Source organism: Tamandua tetradactyla, chromosome 9 (genome assembly GCF_023851605.1).
Source record: "Tamandua tetradactyla isolate mTamTet1 chromosome 9, mTamTet1.pri, whole genome shotgun sequence".
In the NCBI taxonomy this organism is placed as follows: Eukaryota; Metazoa; Chordata; class Mammalia; order Pilosa; family Myrmecophagidae; genus Tamandua; species Tamandua tetradactyla.
In genome coordinates, this window is record NC_135335.1 from 97985339 (window position 1) to 98007086 (window position 21748).

The window sequence follows — 21748 nt, forward strand, 5'->3', positions numbered from 1 at the left end:
GCAGAAAATTTGAACTATAAGCCAACTAGAGCTACCAGACACTCTTAGATCTATGGAATAATCTACCTAAGAACAGCAGAATACATACACTTTTCAAATGCACGTGGAACATTCTTCAGGATAGACTAAATTTTAGGCCATGTAGCAGGCCTAAAATCTTTAAAATAATTGAAATTAACCAAAATATGCTTTCTACCACATTGAAATTAAGCTAATAGCAGAAGGAAATTTTGGAAATTCACATGCCAAAATCTCATCTCCAAATAGCCAAAAGGTCAAAGAAGAAATCACAGGGTGTGGGCACAGTGGTAGGAATGGAGATTCTGCATGGGCTCAACAACATGGACTTCTACTCACCAAGGCTGACACGGCTACAGTTAATGCTGAGTTGCCCAATCTGCCAGCAGCAGAGATCCACACTCAGTTCCCACGATGGCACAACTCCTGGAGGTGGTCAGCCTGCTACCTGGTGGTAGGTTGACTATATTGGAACACTTCCATCGTGGAAGGGGAAGTGATTTTTTCTAACTGGAATAGATACATACTCCAGATATGGGTTGACATTTCTTGCATGTAATGCTTCTGTAAAAAAAAAGACCATCTAACAGAATGCCTTATCCACCATAGTGGAATTCATGACAGCTTCTAATCAAGGAACCTACTTCACAGTAAAAGAAGTGTGAGAATGGGCACACGCTCATAGAATTCTACAGTCTCACCGTATTCCCTATCATCTTGAGGCAGCTGGGCACACTGCTTGGTGGAATGGTCTTTTGAAGACCCAATTACAGTGCCAACTAGGTGGCAATACCTTGTAGGGTTGGGGCAGTGTTCTTCAGGAGGCTGTGTATACTCTGAATCATACTTCACCGTATGGTACAGTTTTTCCCAAAGCCGGGATTCACAGGTCCAGGAGTCAAGGGGTAGAAATTGGAGTCACATGACTCACTATCACTCCTAATGATCCATTACGAAAATTTTTACTTCCTGTGCTGGCTTGAAATGATGCATGTACCCTAGAAAAACCATGTTTTAATCCTAATCCCATTTTGTAAAGGCAGTCACTTCTTCTAATCCCTATTCAGTATTGTATGTTTGAAACTGTAATTAAATCATCTCCCTGGAGATGTGATTTGATCAAGAGTGGTTGTTAAGCTGGATTAGGTGGAGGTGTGTCTCCACCCATTTGGGTGGGTCTTGATTAGTTTATGGGAATCCTATAAAAGAGGAAACATTTTGGAGAAAGTGAGAGATTCAGAGAGAGCAGAGAATGCTGCAGTGCCATGAAGCAGAGAGTCCATCAGCCAGTGCTTTGGAGGTGAAGAAAGAAAATGCCTCCTGGGAAGCTTCATGAAACAGGAAGCCAGGAGAGAAAGCTAACAGTCAATGTCGTGTTCACCATGTGCCTTTCCAGATGAGAGAGAAACCATGTGCCTTTCCACTTGAGAAAGAAACTCTGAACTTCACTGGCCTTTTTGAATCAAGGTATCTTTCCCTGGATGACTTAGACTGGATATTTCCATGGACTTGTTTTAATTGGGACATCTTCTCGGCCTTAGAACTCGGCCTAAGTAAACTTGCAACTTATTAAATTCCCCCTTTTAAAAGCCATTCTGTTTCTGGCATATTGCATTCTGGCAGCTAGCATACTAGAGCACTTCCTGTCCCTGAAACCTTAAGCTCTGCTGCTCTAAAGCTCTTAGTTCCAAAAGGAGGAGTGCTCCTACCGGGAGACACAACAATGTCTCCTTTTGAACTGGAGGTTAAGTCTGCCACCCAGTCACTTTGGGCTTCTCATGCTACTGAATCAAAAGGAATGAAAGGAGATTAGTATTCTGTCTGGGGTTATTGATTCTAACTATCAAGGGGAAATAGGACTGCAACTACACAATGGAGGTAAAGAAGAGTTTTCCAGGAATACAAGAGATCCCCTAGGATGCCTCTTATTTCTACCATGCCCTGTGATTAAAGTTAATGGAAAGCTGCAACAAGGCAATCCAGGCAGGACTACCAGTGGCCCACAAACTTCAGGAATGAAGTTTTGGTTCAGCCATTTGGCAAAGAACCATAGCCAGCTAAAGTGCTTACTAAGGATAAAGGAAACATGGAATGGGTAGTAGAAGAAGGTAGTGATAAATATGATCTATGACCATATGAACCAGTTGCAGAATTGAGGACTGTGATTATATGACTATTTCCTCCCTGTTTTGTTATGAGTATTTTTGTATTTGTTCATAGAAAATATCTTGCTTTCCTCTTACCATATGACATAAGTTGCTCATGTTTTAAGATTTAAAAGGACATAAAGGACATAAAGTTTAAGAGTGAATGTTACCTAAGGACTTCCACCCTATTCTGGAGAGCTGTAGTGTATTTCCCATAGTACATAGGACAGTTGAGTATTGTTAAGTGAAATATATGTCTGCTATTGTGTTCTGTTTGGAAATTAAGCATGTTTCAAGGCGATGTATGTAGGTGCCAGGTTGATAAGGGGTTGACTGTGATGGTTAGGTACTGGTGTCAACTTGGCCGAGTGACAATGCCCAGTAGCAAGCACTGGCCTAACTATTGCTGCAAGGATATTTCCTGGCTGGTTGATAAATTGGGACGCTGGTATATTAAATCATCAGTCAGTTGATTTGATCTGTAGTTGATTACATCTGCGATCATGTAAGATGTGTCCCCCACAACAAGATAATTCAATCATTTGAGGGATCTTAAGGAAGAAGAGAGACTTTCATTGCTTCTTCAGCCAGGAAGCCTCTCCTGTGGAGTTTCTCCAGACCATTCATCGGAGCTTCCAGCTTCACGGCCTCTCCTGTAGATTTTGGACTCTTCCATTCCTGTGGTTGGTGTGAGACACCTTCATAAATCTCATATTTACAAATCTCTCCTGTTGGTTCTGTTTCTCTGGAGAAACTTCACTAACACACAAGGGATATTAGAAAATATTTTGAGATGATTGAAAACAAGACCACAATCTACCAAAAATTATGGAATGTATCTAAAGCAGTGCTGGGAGAGAAATTTATATCTATAAGTGCCTGTATTAAAAAATGAGAAAAAGATGAGAAAGTTCTTAAATTAATAACCTAATATTCCACCATAAGAAACTAAACAAAGTAGAGCAAACAGTAGAATTGATAGTGGTGAGGGTTGCATAACCTTGTGAATATACTTAAAATCACCAAATCAACACTTTAAAGGGTGAATTTTACAATATGTGAAGTAAAGAAAAAGAAAATAAATCGATTTCTGCATCTGTGTCTTGCCAATCCCTGCAGCTAATATACTAAAATAGCAATAGCTGTAGCAGGAGTAATTCATAGGAGACAAAATAATTTTGTTGTTAAAATCATTTTACAAAGTATTTCCACTGTGTATGTAACCTCAAGATTTAAGTCTACATGTACAAACAATTTTATGAATGCTTACTACTTTCCTGTTCCTTGATTTGCTAGATTTATTTAAAGTGGTTTACATGGGGCATCAAAGGAAAATGAGTTCAAAGGGATGTGAGTCCATGCTAGGTTTTCACAGAGGCAAAAGGATGGGTATGCAATACTTCAACTTGTTCCCTATAGGTGGAACTTCACAGTTAATAAAGTTCTGATTCAACAGACTCCATACAGAATTTTTCAAAGCCAGGAGATGAGAAGTTAAATTTATAGGCAAGCTTTGATGATTCTCTGATGTAATCTGAAAATTATGTGTGGAATGAAAACCCTTCTCTGTATTCAATAAGAAATGTCTATCACCATCTTACTGAAACTGTTTTGTTGCATGTAAGCTTGTTTTTCTGTTCTGAGATCCATCCAGAACTTATTACTCTCATATTTTGGCACACAATGATCTTTAAAAGATCTTAACTCTTTTATTATTATTTCTAAGTTTGTATTTTGGGTAAATTTCTAAGGGAAGTCTTTTCTAGGCATGAAAATCTCAAGGGGCAAAAGACCTCCCAAAGTTATTTAAGTACAGCATACCATAGGCAGATATGACCTACCAGTTGCATAATGAAGAGAAAGGTAAATGTTAGAGTAAGAATAGGTTAGTTCTTTGTGATGTACACTTAGCAATTATATTGTTTTTGTGCATTAAGTAAGCTACAGTATGTGACTTCTTCAGTATCCCTTTCAGTTAATAACAAAAAACTACACATTTCAGTTTCTGCATTTAACTATAATTGCCCTGAGAAGAATCTCTTCCATTAGAAAGCTTCCCCAGTACACTGGAATAATATAATACTTGCTTAAAATTGGCTGAGCATCAACGGTAACCTTTTAGCTCTTCAGGTGCCCATTTGTAGACATTTGCAAATGAAAGACTGAATGGTTTTTAGATTATACTTTGGTGGAAGTGTAGAAGATGTTTGTGAATATGTATCAGTTTTATTTTCTTTCTCAATTTCTTTATGGACTTTTCATAGTTCTCTTCTTCCTTATAATGTGTAATTATAACACTAAGAATTGATTGTATCTGGCTTTTATCTTAGCGGATCTCAAAGAACCTCATATATGATCTGAGGTTTACATTTCTCTTCCTCAGAATACCTCAGTCAAGCTAAAGATAAACCCAGAATGCTGGTGAAGAGAAAAAGGACAGTATGCTTTCAAAGTACTGAAAAATAACTAACAAATTGGTGGGAAAAGAGATTTCTTAGTTTTCGGTCCAGTTTGTCTCAACTCTTCCAGACTGCACAATATATACACAATGGTGTCTGTTTTCATTGAGATTTTCAGAGTAAATCTGACTTTGAGCGACTATAAAACAAAAGCTCCTTTGAAGCAACAGTCCGATGTTTTATCTTTAGGCTATCACAGAAACCATAGTCAGGACTATGGGGATCTAGTTAAATTCTGTTTTGAATGGGTCAAACTATTTTTTCATACTGATAGTATTATTTAGCTTTAAATGTTTAGTCAGCCACTGACCCATAGGGTTGATTTTCTGAAGATGAATGAAAAATCGGAGCAGTGAGACACTGGCAAAATTGAAACTTTAATAAAAATTTACAGTTATGAGCAGTAGACTTTCTAAGTAATACAGTAAAGCTCATCTCTTTTCTGCCTCTGTTTCTGTCTCCCTCTGTTTCTGCTTCTCTGTCTCCCACCATTTTGTTTGCACATCTTCTCAATTCTTTGTTAAAACTCCCTTTACTTTGACTAAGGAGTCATGGCTCAGAGCATGGGGGCAGGAAGTCCAATCCTAAAGGAGCATGTCACATCATCTAGGATTCCACCCTGTTTTCACATTGCACTGTCTACGATCTGATTTAGTACTTATGTACAGCTAAGCTTACGAGGACATGTGCAGTGCTGCAATCAACACCAAGGACATTTTGCATGGGGACCTTTTTGTCCAGAGCATGATGGCATTAGGAACCCAGATTTGGATGCTAATGTCATACACAATTAATCACACCTATAAAGTGCCCACAGTTCTCAGTGTCATCATCGTCCATATTTTTACCTCTTCTTTAGAATGCAAGTTTCTTGAGGGCATGATTGCTTTTATTTGGGTGCTTGTTCTCTTTATTGTTTGTTTCTTTATCACATTATTCTCAATACCTGGCAGAGAGCTGGTATAACAATAGGGGCTTATTTAAAAAAAAAATGACTGAACGACTGCTTTCTCTCAGAATAATTGCACAGGATGATATTCCAAAGATTTCCATTCTGTATTGTCTAAGATTTCATGATATATTTTATGATAAAAAGGGAAGGTTATTATACTACATATACCTTTCAATGTTATGCAGCTAAAATAGAAGATAATGATTGAAATACACTGTTATTAAATGACTTATATATCCTTTGAGTCAATTAATCCTGCTTTCCACCCCCACCATGGCAGACCCTATTGTGCTATTAAGCCATGTCAATTTACAATTTCCTCCTTCAGCAGTGTTTTGAAAGGGTTTTCCCTTTTCCAGATATGACCCTAGGCAAAATGTCATCTTAGCTACAATTTAATAAGATACACGTTTTTAAAATATTTTTTCCATTTCTCTCAGAAGTAAACTGTCAAAGCAAACCATGTTTTATTGAAAAAACTCCAAGTCTGTGACTTGGTTATAAGCAAATGAAGCAAATTGATGCAAAAGGAAATTGACTTCATTACCCAAAGAAACAGAAGTCTAATTTCCGAGATGCGTGCTGTCTGTGAATTTTTTTTTCCCACACTGCTCTACGTCATTCCTTTAGAAACTTTAAGATTCTTTAAAAGTATCTACAAAATTAGGTGAAGGGTAAAATTATGAATTTCCCACTTGGAAGAAAGTGGCTTAAATTCTATCCAATTATTTGCCATGACAACCAGCTAAACACAAAAGGGCTGGAATGGATGTAGAGTACTGCCTCTATAATCATCACTGTATGTCCTTCAAATCATGGATATGCGGCACCACTATCCCCGGCTACTTCAGGGCCATAAGCCCACACGGTAATTACATGCCTTGGAACACTCCACTTAAGTGCATCAATAATATAGTGAGCACACGTGTGCTTTAATTCTGCACCTGTAAATGGAGGGGAAAATAAAGAAAATATCTCTATCAAAAAAAAAATTTAAAAAGAAGAAAAATAAATTAGATGGCCAAATTGTTTGTAAGTGGCATGGTGAGGTCTCCTTTAAAACTCCGAAGAATGATAATCCAAAGTTTTTCATCGAGATAATAAATGACAAAACATCTCAGCGTAAGTGACTGCAAAGGTTGTGAGACAAATAAGTCACGAACAACAAAAAATACCAAATTTAGCTTGATGTTGTTTCTTGATCCATTTTGACTGGGTATGAGAAAATCCCAGGGATCATTTTCCTTCCATTACCATGTCTCTATTTAACTGCTTATAATAAGAGTTAGAAGGTGACATCTACTAATCCATGGCTTCCAATCACAAAAGAAGAGTTAACATGTCACTGAATTACAAAACAGCATTGCTCTGCAGCCATTTTTAATACATTTTAGAATGAGGGGTGTATGTGTGTGCATATGTGTGTCTATGTGTGTTACCTTATAGACTTTAAATTCATATTTCTCTTAGAAATGGAAAATAGATATAAGCAATTAAGCAGGAAAGACAAGTCAGTAAAACCATGGGGAGAATCAGTGATTGGTGCCAAACTGCAAGATCTTTCTCCACCTATATCCTTCAATAGATTAAAATGACTCCTTTCTTAGATTCTAAAATTTCTTCCGAAAGTAAACTATTTTCAGTGACTCTTTTTCAATGTTCTTGTAGAATTTCAGAGTAAATCTTATGAAAATTATCCATTTGAAATGTATAATAAAGTTAGTGTTTGTTGTATTGGAAAAAAAAAACACTAATTTTTTAGTGGGTCCATCCTTAGTTTTTCCATTTAAAAAGAAAGGAAAGGGATGAAAAAATCTACATAAGAACCAACATTTCTTATCCAACTTGCAAGGAGTTTTCTAATGAGGATATTTAATGTGAAGTATGCCTTTGTATGTTGATTTTGAAATACAAGTGATATTTAAATAAGAAAATCTTGTCATAATTTCAGAGAATTCTCTAAAACTCATGATTCATACAGAAAACAGAAAAGATGTATTGAATTTTGGTTTCAAAAATATAAAAGGTGACTGAAGCATGAAGTTGTATTTGTTTTTCCCCGTCATTGCGGATTTGTAAATTGACTGATATGCACATCTTTTGCTTAAAAAGAAATTACGATTCAATTCATGAGTGTGAATTTGTATTATCTTAATTTCCATACATTTAGTTCTTGGAAATGATCATATATCTCAAATGTTGCTTTTACAACCACAGAACATTTATTTCCCCCATCATTTAATTAATGTAAACCCTTTTTGTTAATAATAAATGTATTCTGTGAAAGAAATGTAGTTTAATTTACCAACTGGCAATGGTTGCTAAAATAACAAAATCGTCATTATATTTTCAAAGCTGCACATTGAAACATCATAAGAAATTATGTATCCAATATGAACAGTTTTGTTATGAACTTGGAATGCTAAATATTTTTACTGGTTCAGTCAGCACATTCAGAAATTTGTTTATGCAACTCTTATTATATAGATACTCTGCTATTAAAACAATATTTTTACATAGTAAAGCTACTGCTTTAAAGTTTAAAAGGGCCCTCAAAATACAAATAGTGTCAATTTGCAATGAACCAACAGCATTCTAAATCTGAAATTGAGCATCAGTTATTTTTAAAAGGAAATCTAAATAATCACCTGAGAATTCAAGCTTCTTAGTATTTAAGGCTTCTTTTCCCTTGTTGACATGGACACATGAACAGATCAATTTGCCTACAACCAAGTAAAAGATATTAGCAAATTCCTGAGACTTGGCTAATAAAATGCAATTTGGGTTCCCATAACACATTTTATTATCATTATTCACACCTTGCATGAGTGTGGTACATTTGTACCACATTGTAATTACAGTGAGTGAGATTGTAATTACATTAGTTTTAATGAAACTAATTGTACTGCTAACTATAGGAACTCTGTACTTTATGCCTGATTTTTCTATAAACCTACAACACTAATTTCAAAAAAAGGAAAGAAAAGTAATGAAAAGAAAAGAAAAGAAAGAAGAGAAAAGTAGTCTGGGGGAAAATTATTACCGTTGAGTGTCAAGCCCCTCATATTTTATGCTAGTGGTACAGGAAAATCTTTCCAAAATTCCCAAAATGACTCTCCCCCATAATACCTTATTAATAGTATATACAGCAAGAAAGAAAAGTAGAAATATTCAAGATTGAGTGTCCATATCTGACAATTTTGGCTTTTGTTTTTGCTTCTGTTTATCTTGTTTAGTTTTCCGATTGGATGGTAAATGATAATGTCAAAGCAAGGAAACTCTAAAAACATAGCACACCCCATCTGTGGCCTAAGTCTGTGATCTCAATGGAACTCTTAGCAAGAATGTCACCTTTTGAACAGGCAACAAAATAAGGGATATTAATCAGACATATAGAAACTATCTCTTGGTGTCATCTAGTGGTTGTATGTCATCACTGCAAAAAGGAAATGCCTTCCTAGTTTTCCTAGTAGAGATTGTTTTATTACATTTGTTTCTGACTGACTGGAGTAAAAGAAGCTGCCATTTTTAACAGACAAGAGAAGGTTAGTAGCAATCAAACCTTTCTGGGCTCTTCATCTTGGCCCTTTGCTGGGCCTTCTTATAAGGTCAAGACACGCGGATGGGAAGCTCAGTTATTGTACACTGGTGTGAAGGTGCCGTCAGCTGCCCCATTTAGGCTGCATGACTGAGCGACTGGGTGTTGTTAAGGCGCATCCACAGCAAATATACAAGGTATTTTCTTTTAGCTGGCTGAGCAGCACTCAGGGGATTCTGACAGATTGAGCTGACATGCTAACAATCTGATTGCAGATGGCAATGGAAGGAGGCTCTGAGCGAGACAGAAGAGTCCCCTGACCCTTCTGTCATCCACTCTCTCAATCTCTATCCTACCATAGGAACACTGTACAACCATCACAGGGAAAGGTGACATCGTGGAAATAACTTATCCACAAATGTGCTGAAATGTCATCTCTAATGTTATAGTTCCTTTAAGACGAACTATAATTTCTAATATAACTTTTCAGTTTTGAAAGGAAAGGGCACCAAGGCTGGGTTGACAGAAATAAATTATCCAGATAATTAAGGCTAACTACTCCACTTTCTCCTACTCCCTGGCCCACGCACAGACAATAATAGGGCTCAATTATTTGTAATTCAGGAATATCTTTTTTCTTTTAAAAAAAAGATTTTTCTCTAAAACTGGTGTTCGAATGGCTCAAAATTATAATCATTAACGAAGCAAATTATCAGCAAATTAAAACCAGGAAATTTACAAATTCTCAATTATCATAATTTCTGTTGTCATGCAATGAAACAAAGTATGGTTTTAAAGAGGTAGGAAAATGAGTTTGACCCTTCATTCTCATTTTTCCATAATTATTTGTTATTTTAGGCAAATTCTGGGTTTTTTAAGCATCTTCGTTGGGTTTATCAATATTCAGAAAGATGTCCCTTCCTATATTAATTGGTACATACTTTATATTATCATGTGAATGTTTCTTTTGTTATTGAATTTGCTATTATTTTTTTATTGATCAGTGCCTTTTCATATCTCTACATCTTTAATTTCTAAATTTCTTATACCGACCACATATTGAGAAAAATCACTGAATGAGGATGTGAATGGATGCATATAAATTTCCTTAAATTTCTATTTTCCTTTGCTATAAAGGAATCTGCTACTGTTAGTATTCTGTAAACACAAATATGTATACTACACACATAACTATAGAGTATATACCTCCAATGTATATGTGGTATGTAGATGGACACATATACGTTCAAATGTATAAATTCCTTCTCTCTAATAAAGAACATACTATCTAACAAGAAACTGGATGAATGCATACCAGCTCTAGCAAATAGAGATTGATATCTTCGCTGTGTTAACAGAATTGATTTATTATAGCTAAACAAGAGCAACTTTATGTTGCAGATGATATTGTGGGTAATCATTAAAAGAGTAAAGAAAATGTCAATTTAAAGTAATTTATTATTCTTAACAAATATTCTTTGATATTTAAATTTGCATGTTCCATTTCATTTTCCTATAGTGTTGATGTAAACTTATGGTCAGAGCAGGGGAATTAAAATACCCATTCTTTTTTTCCCCCTAAAATTTGGAATTCTTGGCTCAATTTTGTAAGTTAAAACAAGCAAATGAATCTGATGTTCTGAGAAGTTAAACAAGTCTCTCAAGGCCACATAATAAATTGAGGAGTTGTGATTTGAATTCAGATGTAATTAAATCCAAGCTCTGAGCTCTGTATACATTTTAATTTATATAGCATATGAATCCTTCTTCCGAAAATAACACAGAGTAACCACAAGTTTATTGCCATCTATCCCCTTGAAATAGTTTTCACTTGGATGAGATTGCTTAGGAACATGTTAGCTTTTGGTGTTTCTAGATTATCAAAATCCTTCCTTTACTCAACCACATTTGTAGCTAATGTGACCGGGTAACTGAACTTTGGCCGATGAGACAAAAGCACAAGTGTTGTGTATTCCTGGAAAATATTCTTAAAGGGGAATGGACATACCCTCTTTTTTACTCTGTTTCTTCTTTCTAGTAATAGACGTGATGACTGGATTTTGAGGTGCCATGTTAAGAACACCATGAGGCAACAAATACAGAATGACAGAGCAGAAAACAGAGGTCGCTGCCTGTATTCTGATGACTCAGATAATATATTAGTCCTGGGTTTCTATTATATGAAAGAGAAATGAAATTTGATCTTTTAATATTAATTTTCTCTTGCTATGTGTATTAGTTTGTAAGCTGCCAGAATGCAATATACCAAAACTGGGATAACTTTTTAAAAGGGCACTTTAATAAGTTATAAGCTTAGAGTTCTAAGCCTATAAAAATGTCCAAACTAAGGCATCCAGGGAGAGTTACCTCTCAGAGTTACCTCAAGAAAGGCCAATGCATATGGAACACCTCAGTCAGCTGGGAAGTCACGTGGCTGGCATCTGCTGCTTCCTTAGTCCTGGGCCCCACTGCTTTCAGGTTCCATTCCATGGGGCCTCATTTTGCTTCTCTGGGGCTGGTTTTCACCTCTTGGCTTCCCTCAGCTCTCTCCAGGTTCTGGTTTGCTCAACGTCTCATGGTGACATCTGCTGGGCTTCTGTTCTCCAAGCATCAGCATCCATGTCAGCTCTGGGCTCTGAAGTTTCTGTCAGCTCTCTCTCTGTTGACTCTCTCTCTGTCACTCTCTCTGTGTCAGCTTCGAGTTTTCTCCAAAATGTTTTCCCCTTTAAAAGACTCCAAAAAAAAGGAGTGCAAGGGTAGTTCAGTGGTAGAATTCTTGGCTACCCTTAGGGAGACCTGGGTTCAATTCTCAGCCCATGCACTTCCTAAACAAACAAAAAAGCAAACAAACAATAAAATGCAACAAATGGTGCTACAATACAGGGATACTCAAATGGAAAAAGGAGAATGACATGTGACACCTGTTATATAGCATGCAAAAAAAAAAAAATAAAGAAAATCCAGTAAATTAGTCAAGACACTCCTTGAATGGGTGAAGTCATATTTTCATCTAATCAAACGGTCACACCTACAATCTGATCAAAAGTTTCCATGCTAAGATCTTGAATGAGGATTAAAAGAAACAGCTACCCCCAAAAGATTGAATCAGGATTAAAATATGGCTTTTCTGGAGTATTCTGTACTCCAGAACCAACACACTATGTAACAAATTACCACAAATTTAGGGGCTTAAAACAACATCCACCTATGATCTCACAGGATCTCTCAGGAGTCCAGGTATGGATCAACTATTTCCTCTGCTCAGAGTTTCCTAACACTGAAATCAAGGTGTTGTTTGCAGAATTTAGGTCCTGGTGATTGTAAGATGAAGTCCCTATTTCTATTGTCAACCAGGTACTGCTCTGAGATCTTTGAGACTGCCTACAGATCCTTGCCACGTGGTCTTTGCCATAAGCGCTGTAGTAGCATGATATATCATTCCCCAAAAGTCAGTGTGAGATTCTCTAGCTTTGTTTTGTCTATGGTTCCCAAACTGTGTACACAGGTTCTTTTGGGGTTCTGTAATAAATTCACAGGGGTTCCGCAGAATATTTTAAAATTTTGCAAAAAGATAATAATACTCATCCATAGTTGAAATGATGCAAACCACTTGCTCAAGTGTAGTGAGTTGAATTGTACCCTCCGAGGAAAATGTTCAGATTCTAATCCCCAATGCATGAGCATGCAGCTTTGGAAACAGGCTCTTTTAAGATGTAATCAATGTAAGAGGAGGTCATACTGGGTTAAGGTGGCCTCTAAATCCAATGACTGATATCATTATAAGAGAAAGCTTAGGGAGATTTAGAACCAAAGACACAGAAAGAAGACCAGATGAAGACAGGGGTAGCGACTGGAGTGATGTGACTATAAGCCAAGGAATGACAAGGATTGCTAGATGCCGCCAGAAATTAGGAAGAGTCAGGGAAAGATTCTTTCCTTAAAACTTCAGAGGGAGCATGGCCTGGATGAAACCTTGATTTTGGACTTCTTGTCTTCAGAATTGTGAGAAAATAAATTGAAATGAATCCGCCTGAGTACATCACAGTTTCCATATTAGATCATGCTACGTTTCCTTTGATGTTATATCTTTACATGGCTGAGTTTTCAGTGGTTCCAGTGATAAAAAGCAAGTACCACATGAACTTCAGGGTAGAGCAGGAGTTGAGTGTGGTGGTGTCTAATTTGATTTCCACATTTGAGAACTTTTGTGGTATCCAACAATTGTACACATCCCATTAATAAGTAACTGTGGACATTCAAGAATGAAGTAACATTATTTTTTCTTTAAATTTATGTTTTATGTCCAAAAAATTATTAGGTTGTTAGAATCAAAATACTTATTAAATTATTTTTACTTAACTGCTTATGAAACAGAATGCTAGTCACTAGGGACTGTATGAAAAACATTATTCCGATCCTGAGAACAGTGTGAATGGAGAAAATTTGAGAAACTCTGATGATGATCATTTCCATCAATGGGACCATTTCGATGCTCCAGATGGGTAGAGACCAAGTCAAATTTGTTCACTATCCCATTACCAGAACACATTGTATCGCCTGGCTTATCATCACCTCTCAAATGTATTTGTTAAATTACTTTATTCAATAATCAAATGACATAAATAGTCCTGGTAAGTAAGCCAGGTGCTATCGCAGGCATGGAAAGGAAGAGAAGCTACATGTCCCAAGAAAGATATATTTCTTAGTAAAAATTGGAGGTTTGGATAAATTTTGTGTGGGATATCAATTTTGGCAGAGGCCTATGTCTATTAAGTGAATGATTCCACATTATGATCTTTTCAGATAAGAGAGAAAGCAATTTTCGCAATCATTTTTGTGAATGAGAAATCAAACTATTTGCAAGTCAAAAAAGGCGGGTAAGTTCTTGCTTATATATGTGTACTGGAAATATTTTATTCTTAAAAAGTGTAATTTGAATGAAATTAATCTGTCTGTACCTACCCTTTTCATAAAACAACAGGTACCGAATGTACCAGTGGAACTAATGAACTGATTTTTCCAATGAATAAGTGTTCCAGTTTTCTACTGCTGCATAATAAATAAAAGCATCATAAAATATTGTGGTTAAAAAAATGAAAAAAATATATAGTGGTTAAAAATAACAATTGACTATTATTTCTTACAAGTCTGTGGGTGGCCTGGGTTCAGCTGGCCAGTTCTTACTTCGGGTCTCTCTTAAGATTGCAGGGATGTGTGATCTAGAACAGGGGTCATCTGAAGGCTCAGTTGGGTGACTAGAGGAACAACATGGCTCCATCTCTCACACATCTGACCTCTGGCCCAGGAGGGCTGGAAAAGCTAAGGGTGACTCAAGATCTATCTTTCCATGTGACCTCTCCACATGGCCAACTTGTGTTTTCTCATGACTTGGTAGCCTCATGGTAGCCAAACTCCTGACATGGCAGCCAGCTTCCCTCAGAGCAAGCATCCGAGATATCAAGGCAGAACTACAAGGCTTCTTCTAACACAGCCTTGACATCATACAGGATCATTTCTGCTGCATTGTACTAAATATAAGCTCGTCTGTCATAGCAGACAAGGGGAGAGGAACACTGAAAGGCACAAATACTAAGAGGCATAGTTATCTGTGGGGAGATTTTGGAGATTAGTTGTTGCAGTAAAACTTGCTTCACGATTTTCAGGCACTCATCGATTAGAAAATTAATAGGCTGCAGCAAGTGTTTAATGCAGATGAAACCGATCAATTTTGAAGAAAAGCTAATAAATATTCATGTGAAAAATAACTCTAATTGTAGATTTGGGTTGCCAAAATAAGACCATCTAATGTCTGACAACTTGACTGTTGAGCTTTGTGTTCAGTTTTGTAAAGACAAAAGAAGAAACACCCCTTCAACCTTCCAGTTGTGATGAAGTGACCCCTGAAGGACTGGGATTGTTATTAAGAGCTGATAACTGTTTCTGCTCAACCAGCCGGGGAAATATTATGAAATTTATCTTTAAGAAGTGATAAGTATAAACTAAAATATAGAGATGTCTTTAAAAAATTCTTGGGCAACTTAGTTGTCAGGAAAGTAAAAGAAAAAGCACATAGGAATTGATCTGGGATCTAGAGTTAAGAGCAGGGAACAGCATTTTGGGCATTGTAGGTATTTTGAAGGCTCTGCTGCTTTCTACCCACTGTTGATCTGCATTTTAGGTCCTTAGCTGATGTTCCTTTTTTTTTTTTTTTTTGCATGGACAGGCACCTGGAATCAAACCCAGGTCTCCTGCATGGCAGGTTAGAACTCTGCCTGTTGAGGCACGATGGTCTGCCTTTCTTCTCTTTTTTACCAGCTTCAGTGTTCCTGATGCTGCCTTAGATAATGACTCTATCTTTTCCAGGGTCTAAGTAATATTTTCTGGCCTGGTTTTATTGAATCCTTTCTCATAGTATAATATAGTCAATTACTGAAGCAAACTAGTGCCTTCTAGAGGCATTCCAGAACCTCTTTTTTGCAACAGCACACATGTTATGACACTTGGAACCAGTATTGGACACAGATACACTGGATGGACCATGGTTCTGACAAAAGACTAGTGAATTTCTGTGCTTCTTATTTTTATTAAATCAAGTCCCACAGAAAATGTGTTTCATATTTGAAGTTAGTAGACATTTTCTCTTCTTTTGCCAGGCAGTTAAAAATTACAATATCTAGAATGCAATAAGCATTTACTAAATGTTGGTTAAGTGAGTAATTGCTTAATTATTCTACTGTTTTCGTATAGAATGGTGCTCTGTGAATACGTGTGTTGGATCTTCTACCTTAAAATGCTCTTTTCTACCCCAAACACCAACTAGAGGTATGACTCTTTATTTAACCTATGTGCCAGTTTGAAACTGTTATGTACCCCCAGAAAAGCCATGTCCTTTAATTTTAAACCAATTTTGTCCTATTATTTATGGTAGAACTTTCGATTGGGTTGTTTCCATGGAGATGTGACACACCTGATTGTGGGTGTGACCTTTTGATTAGATTAGTTGCATGGAGGCATGACCCGCTCATTTAAGGTTGTGCATAATTAGTTTACTGGAGTTCTTTAAAAGGAGAAACATTTTGGAGAAAGCTCAGATACAGACATTTTGAGATACTTGGAGTGCCAACAGAGATGCTTAGAGAAGCATAGTGACCAGGACACAGTTGCTTGAAAAGAAGAAATCTTTGGCCCTAGGAGATGCTAAGTTAAGAGATGAAACCCAGAGTTTTATCCTAGATAAACTAAATGAGGGCCCATAGATGCCACTGGAATCAGAAGCTGGAAGCAATGAAACCAGGAACAAGGACCAGCAGACGCCTGCCACATGCCTTCCCAAGTGGCAGATACTGGCTTTTCTTTGGAGTTAAGATATTTTTCTATGGATTCCTTAGATTGGACATTTTAAGACCTTAGAACTGTAAACTTGTAACATCCTAAATCCCCTTTATTGAAGCCGATTCATTTCTGGTATATTGCACCCCAGTAGCTTTAACAAACTAAAATGCCTGCTACTGTCTTAATTTATTATCTCTTCACTAGACTGCTACAATACTAACTGAATTAATTAAATTAGTGAGAATTTAATTAATTCTAGCTTCACATTATTTTCACCCTTTGTATTAATTATTACTATGCAACAAATTATCACAAACTTAGATGCTTAAAACAGTACACATTTATTATATCACAATTTCTGTGGGACAGACACCTGGCCATGCCTTAGCTGCATCTTTTGTTTAGGGTCTTACAAGCCTGCAATAAATTTGTTGCAGGGCTAGGTTCTCAACTAGAGGTTAAAGCAGGGAAGGCATTCACTTCTGAGGTCACTCAAGTTGTTGGTGGAATTGATTTCCTTGCAGTTGTAGGTCTGAGGGCCTAGGCTTCTTGCTGACTGCCAGCTCCTCGATGTTGTCCACAAGTTTTGTCATGTGGGCTTCCCCAGAACCGTTGCTTCACCAAGCCATCAAAAAGAATCTTGCCTGCTAGTAAGATTTTATGGTATTTTATGATATTTCTCATTTTTTGTGTGTAAAAATACTGCTATAGATGTAACCATACAATGTATAACAATGAAAAGAAATGCACTTGTAAGTCATCAAAAGACAAGAGGAAAGAAATGCATATTGCAAAGTGAAACAAGTAAGTCTAGCAAGGCTACAAACTTTATAATTCCAAGTATAGAATATCCTGGAAAAACAGACTTATAGAGACAGTAAAAAGGTCAGTGGTGTCCAGGGATTGATTAATACCTAAATAAGTTAATAAGGTAATGCTGTAAGCTGGGTGGAACACAGGACGCATTTAGAGCAGTGAAAATAGAATGTATGAAGCCATAATGCTGTCGCTATAATGGTATGTATTTGTCAAAGTCCGTAGAACTCTACACCACAAAGAGTGAACTCTAATCATCTTGTGCAATGTAACAAAATCATAGGAGGTACGCCATATCACCTTTGCCATACACTATTGGTTTAAAGCAAGTCACAGCATCATCCCACACTGAAGAGGAGAGGATTACATAAGGGTGTGAAGACCAGGAGGTAAGTTTCATGTAGGGGACACCTTTGATCTGTCTGGTACAAAATTCTGGGATGCTCTCTGTACTGTACTGCCCAAGGTTCCATGTTGTTGCACGTGTTGGATCTGTGCATTTTCCCCTCTTTATTTCGCTCTTCTCTTTTCCATATTTATGTGTTCGGCAAAATTTCAATCATTCTGCAAACTAAAGTTCTATTGCTTTTTGAATAGATTTTCTTCTGAATTCATTACAATCTTTGTTTCTTCTTGATACCTTCTAATTATGGATTTTTTTCTGTCATTTACCATCGTGTATTACAAAAATAAGTTTGTCTGCCTCTCCTTTCGAGTTTATATAAAGATGGAGGCTCTATCTTCATCATATTTGTATTTTCAGTACCTAGCACAAAGCTTAACACAGTTTGAATGAATAATTTAATGATTTCTTAGAAGAAGGAACCGTCCAAATCACTCATGTTTTGTATCTTTTAAGAAGAACAAAGAAAGAATAACTCACCTTAATCAAATCTGCTTGTTCTCCATTGGCAGATAGATTTTACTTCTGTAGATAATTCTGTGCTTCTGTCTTATTTCCAAAACCACAGGGTCATCTGTGTCACCCAAACAGACTTCCTCGATCACCTTAAACAGTGACAATTTTTCTTTTACCCTTGAAAAATAGAGTAGAATGGTAACAAAAAATTTCCCCCTAACGAATAAGAAGTATCAGACTCAGCTCCCTGAAAAAGTCATTTAATGCAATTTCATTATTAGCTTTTTAAAAAAATATACGCAAGGAAAAGAGGGCACATCTTTTCATACCAAATGTAAAAGTTCTGTTACAGTACCTGTTTTGAAATGTGACTATTTCAGTGAGATAATGGATACAGGAGCCACATTGATTCTATTCAGGGTTTCTTTTAAGATTTTGTAGAAACATTTATGGAGCATTTATTATGCTAAATCTGGTTCTTTGCTCATTGAATATTGTGATAATAGAGTCATGGAAAAAAAAACATGTGTAAAAGCATAAGACACATGTTTAAAGAACTAAATATCTATTATAAGAAAAATTTTAAACTGAATAATCATAACCATAGAATGCTATGGTTTCCTTCTTGCTTCCTTGTTAACATTTCCAAATCTTCAATATTATACTGGTCCAAACAGTAAGAGCAAAGTTCTTTAAATGAACATCACAACCCGAATATAAAGTGTTAAAATCACAAATTATATATTTTCTGTGTTAAAAGAGAAACAAAGGGAAATTCATGCAATTTAAATATCTAATATATTTAATCCCTGCTCTAATAACTTGCAACTTTAGCCAGCTAAGGCTACTTCCAATTTAAAGCAGAGGTCACTGCCCCTTTTAGTACAGGTAAATATAGAAGTTTCTTGTCACTTAAAAAGATGTAAGCAACACCGTTTAAACACTTTCATCGTCATGGAACTAATTAATTGAAAATATCCTGTTGTATCGTCAACTTTCCAAATTCTCAAATTGCTTCTTATTTGTGATTGCATACATCATGGTCTACAGAATACAATCTCCTTTTGCTTAAAAAAAGAAGTAAAAATGTATGTTAGGAACAATAAGATCTGTAATGGGATTTGAACATCTTTTCTTTGCTACCATGTTTTTATTGGTCAACCAGGAGAAACAATAAAAAAGGTTTCATGCTATTAGAAGTTATAAAATATTTTAGGTATTCCCATTATATGTTATGGAGGATATCAATTTTTCTTTTGGAGTTTGGAATTTTGTAGTGCACTGCTTTTATAAGGGTCTAGAGGATATGCCCAGAGTACTGATTCGATTGAACAGAGTGAAGATTTGGGGTTATTTTTATATCTAACAGAAAATGGATTGTAGATTATTTTCATTTTCCTTTCTACATTCATTTTTATTTATTTCAGCATTTTCTAGATAAAATGCATTATTTTTCTTTTTAACAGTAGTTATCATTGGGTGATGGATTTTGGAGCACAGTTACTTTCTATATGTATTTCTATAACATTTAATTTGCCTGACCTTATCATTTCTTTTTTACTCATACTAAGTATTTGGGAAGAAATAATAAAACACAAACAATATTATTTTTTATTAAAGAAATTAATAATGAGTAATAAGATAAAACTCATCTTTCAAAACATAATTTAAATTCTGTAACTAGTAACTTTAAATAATAAAGTTTAGCAAAAGTTAGGAGAAAAAGATAGTAGTTTTTATTAAAAATAATTCTGTATCACCCATTCTTTTCATGCAAAAGTAATTCAAGAACTTCTTTCTGCATTAATTAGTTTACTTTCATAACATCAGTTTTTAAAGGATTCGTGGCAAGGATATAATTTATTTATAGTACCAATTACTTTTTTATGATATTTCTCTTTTTTTGTGTGTAAAAATACTGCTATAGATGTAACCATACAATGCATAACAATGAAAAGAAATGCACTTGTAAGTCATCAAAAGACAAGAGGAAACAAATGCATATTGCAAAGTGAAACAAGTAAGTCTAGCAAGGCTACAAACTTTATAATTCCAAGTATAGAATATCCTGGAAAAAACAGATTTATAGAGTAAAAAGGTCAATGGTGTCCAGGGATTGATTGATACCTAAATAAGTTAATAAGGTATATTGTAAGCTGGGTGGAACACAGGGCACATTTAGAGCAGTGAAAATAGAATGTATGAAGCCATAATGCTGTCGCTATAACGGTATGGATTTGTCAAAGTCCGTAGAACTCTACACCACACAGAGTGAACTCTAATGCAAACTATAGACTTGAGTTAACGATAATTTATTTCATACTAATCTTAGTTATCAGGGGAAACTATGTGGGTGAGGGTGGAGAGGAGGTATACCGGAACTCTTTTTTGAAAACAAAACTGCTCTGAAAAGAAAGCCTATTAAAGAAATAAAATAACATTAAAAATACTGATATGAGGGATCTCATGGTTCATAAATCCCTATTATCTGGTAGGATAAATTCCTAAATACACACTCCTTGATTTAAAGGATTGGGTTTTTTTATTTAAGCTTTTGGAATGTATTTTGCTAATTTGCCTGCAGGAATGATTGCACCACGCCCCACTCCCTCTGTCATGTGCACGGGAGCGCCCTTTACCATGAACAAATACTGGTAAATGTATTAAAATACAAGCTTTCCAATTTCTTATAAAAAGTTTAACATTTAAAAAATCTGCATCTAACTAATAGAAAAGTTAAGTTGTTTTGTATGTTTATTTGTCATTTCTTGTTTATTGCTGGTTATATCTTCATGTTATTACCCATTTTTTCCCCTATGAGTCTTGGCTTTTTCTATTTGATCTATAAGAGCTCTTCATATATTCCTGTGAACAATGCTTTGTCCACTAACCTATCTTGCCATAAATAATTGTATCAGTTTGTATTTGACTTCCTAATTTATTTACTTATAATTATTAAAATAAGTTATTGAATTATCTTTTGTATATGCATATAATCAAATATATCTTTATTTCTGTGAATTTTTAGGATTAAATAGCTTTACTGAATAATAGTTTAAAAGTTCAATATTTTATTTTAGGCCTTTTGTGACTATTACCTCAATCTTTGTGTTTTCAGATTTTAACTTTTTTATTTCCAAATAATTATAGACTCAAAGGAGGTGATAATTATACAGAGAATATACAGACTCAGAGAAGGAAGCAAAAATCGTAAAGAATCCAGGTAACCTTTTAATTAGCTTGCCTAAGGTAATTCCTAAATAACTATAGTACCATATCAAAATAAAGAAATTGACTTTGCACACGGCTGCTAACAAAACTATAGACAGTATTCAGATTTTGACCATTTTTACCAGTGTATGCGTGTGTGTGTAGTTCTACGAAATTGCATTCCATGTACAGATTTGTATAACCACCATCACTCTGAAGATACAGAATTGTTCCATCACCTGAAAGCAGCTCCCTTGAGCTATTCTGCAGCCACACCAACAGCCCCTTTCCCCATCCCTAGCCCCTGACAACAATGAACCTGTTCTCCATCTATAATTTGTTATTTAGAGAATGTTCAATAACTGGAATCAGATGGAATGCGAAGTTTTGTTTGCCATTTTTTTCCCGCACAGCATA

The 21748-nt window shown here is 35.7% G+C and overlaps 1 long non-coding RNA gene across 1 annotated transcript in view; it reads left to right on the forward strand.

Annotated features, from left to right (window-relative positions):
• The window catches only part of LOC143646222 (uncharacterized), a 90925-nt gene that overhangs the window by 37209 nt on the left and 31968 nt on the right, over positions 1 to 21748 (forward strand). Inside the window, exons 6-11 of the long non-coding RNA XR_013157393.1 lie at positions 13918 to 13991; positions 15862 to 15936; positions 17481 to 17651; positions 20049 to 20141; positions 20706 to 20775; positions 21272 to 21344. This is a non-coding gene — a long non-coding RNA (uncharacterized LOC143646222). The remainder of the gene's footprint in view (positions 1 to 13917; positions 13992 to 15861; positions 15937 to 17480; positions 17652 to 20048; positions 20142 to 20705; positions 20776 to 21271; positions 21345 to 21748) is intronic.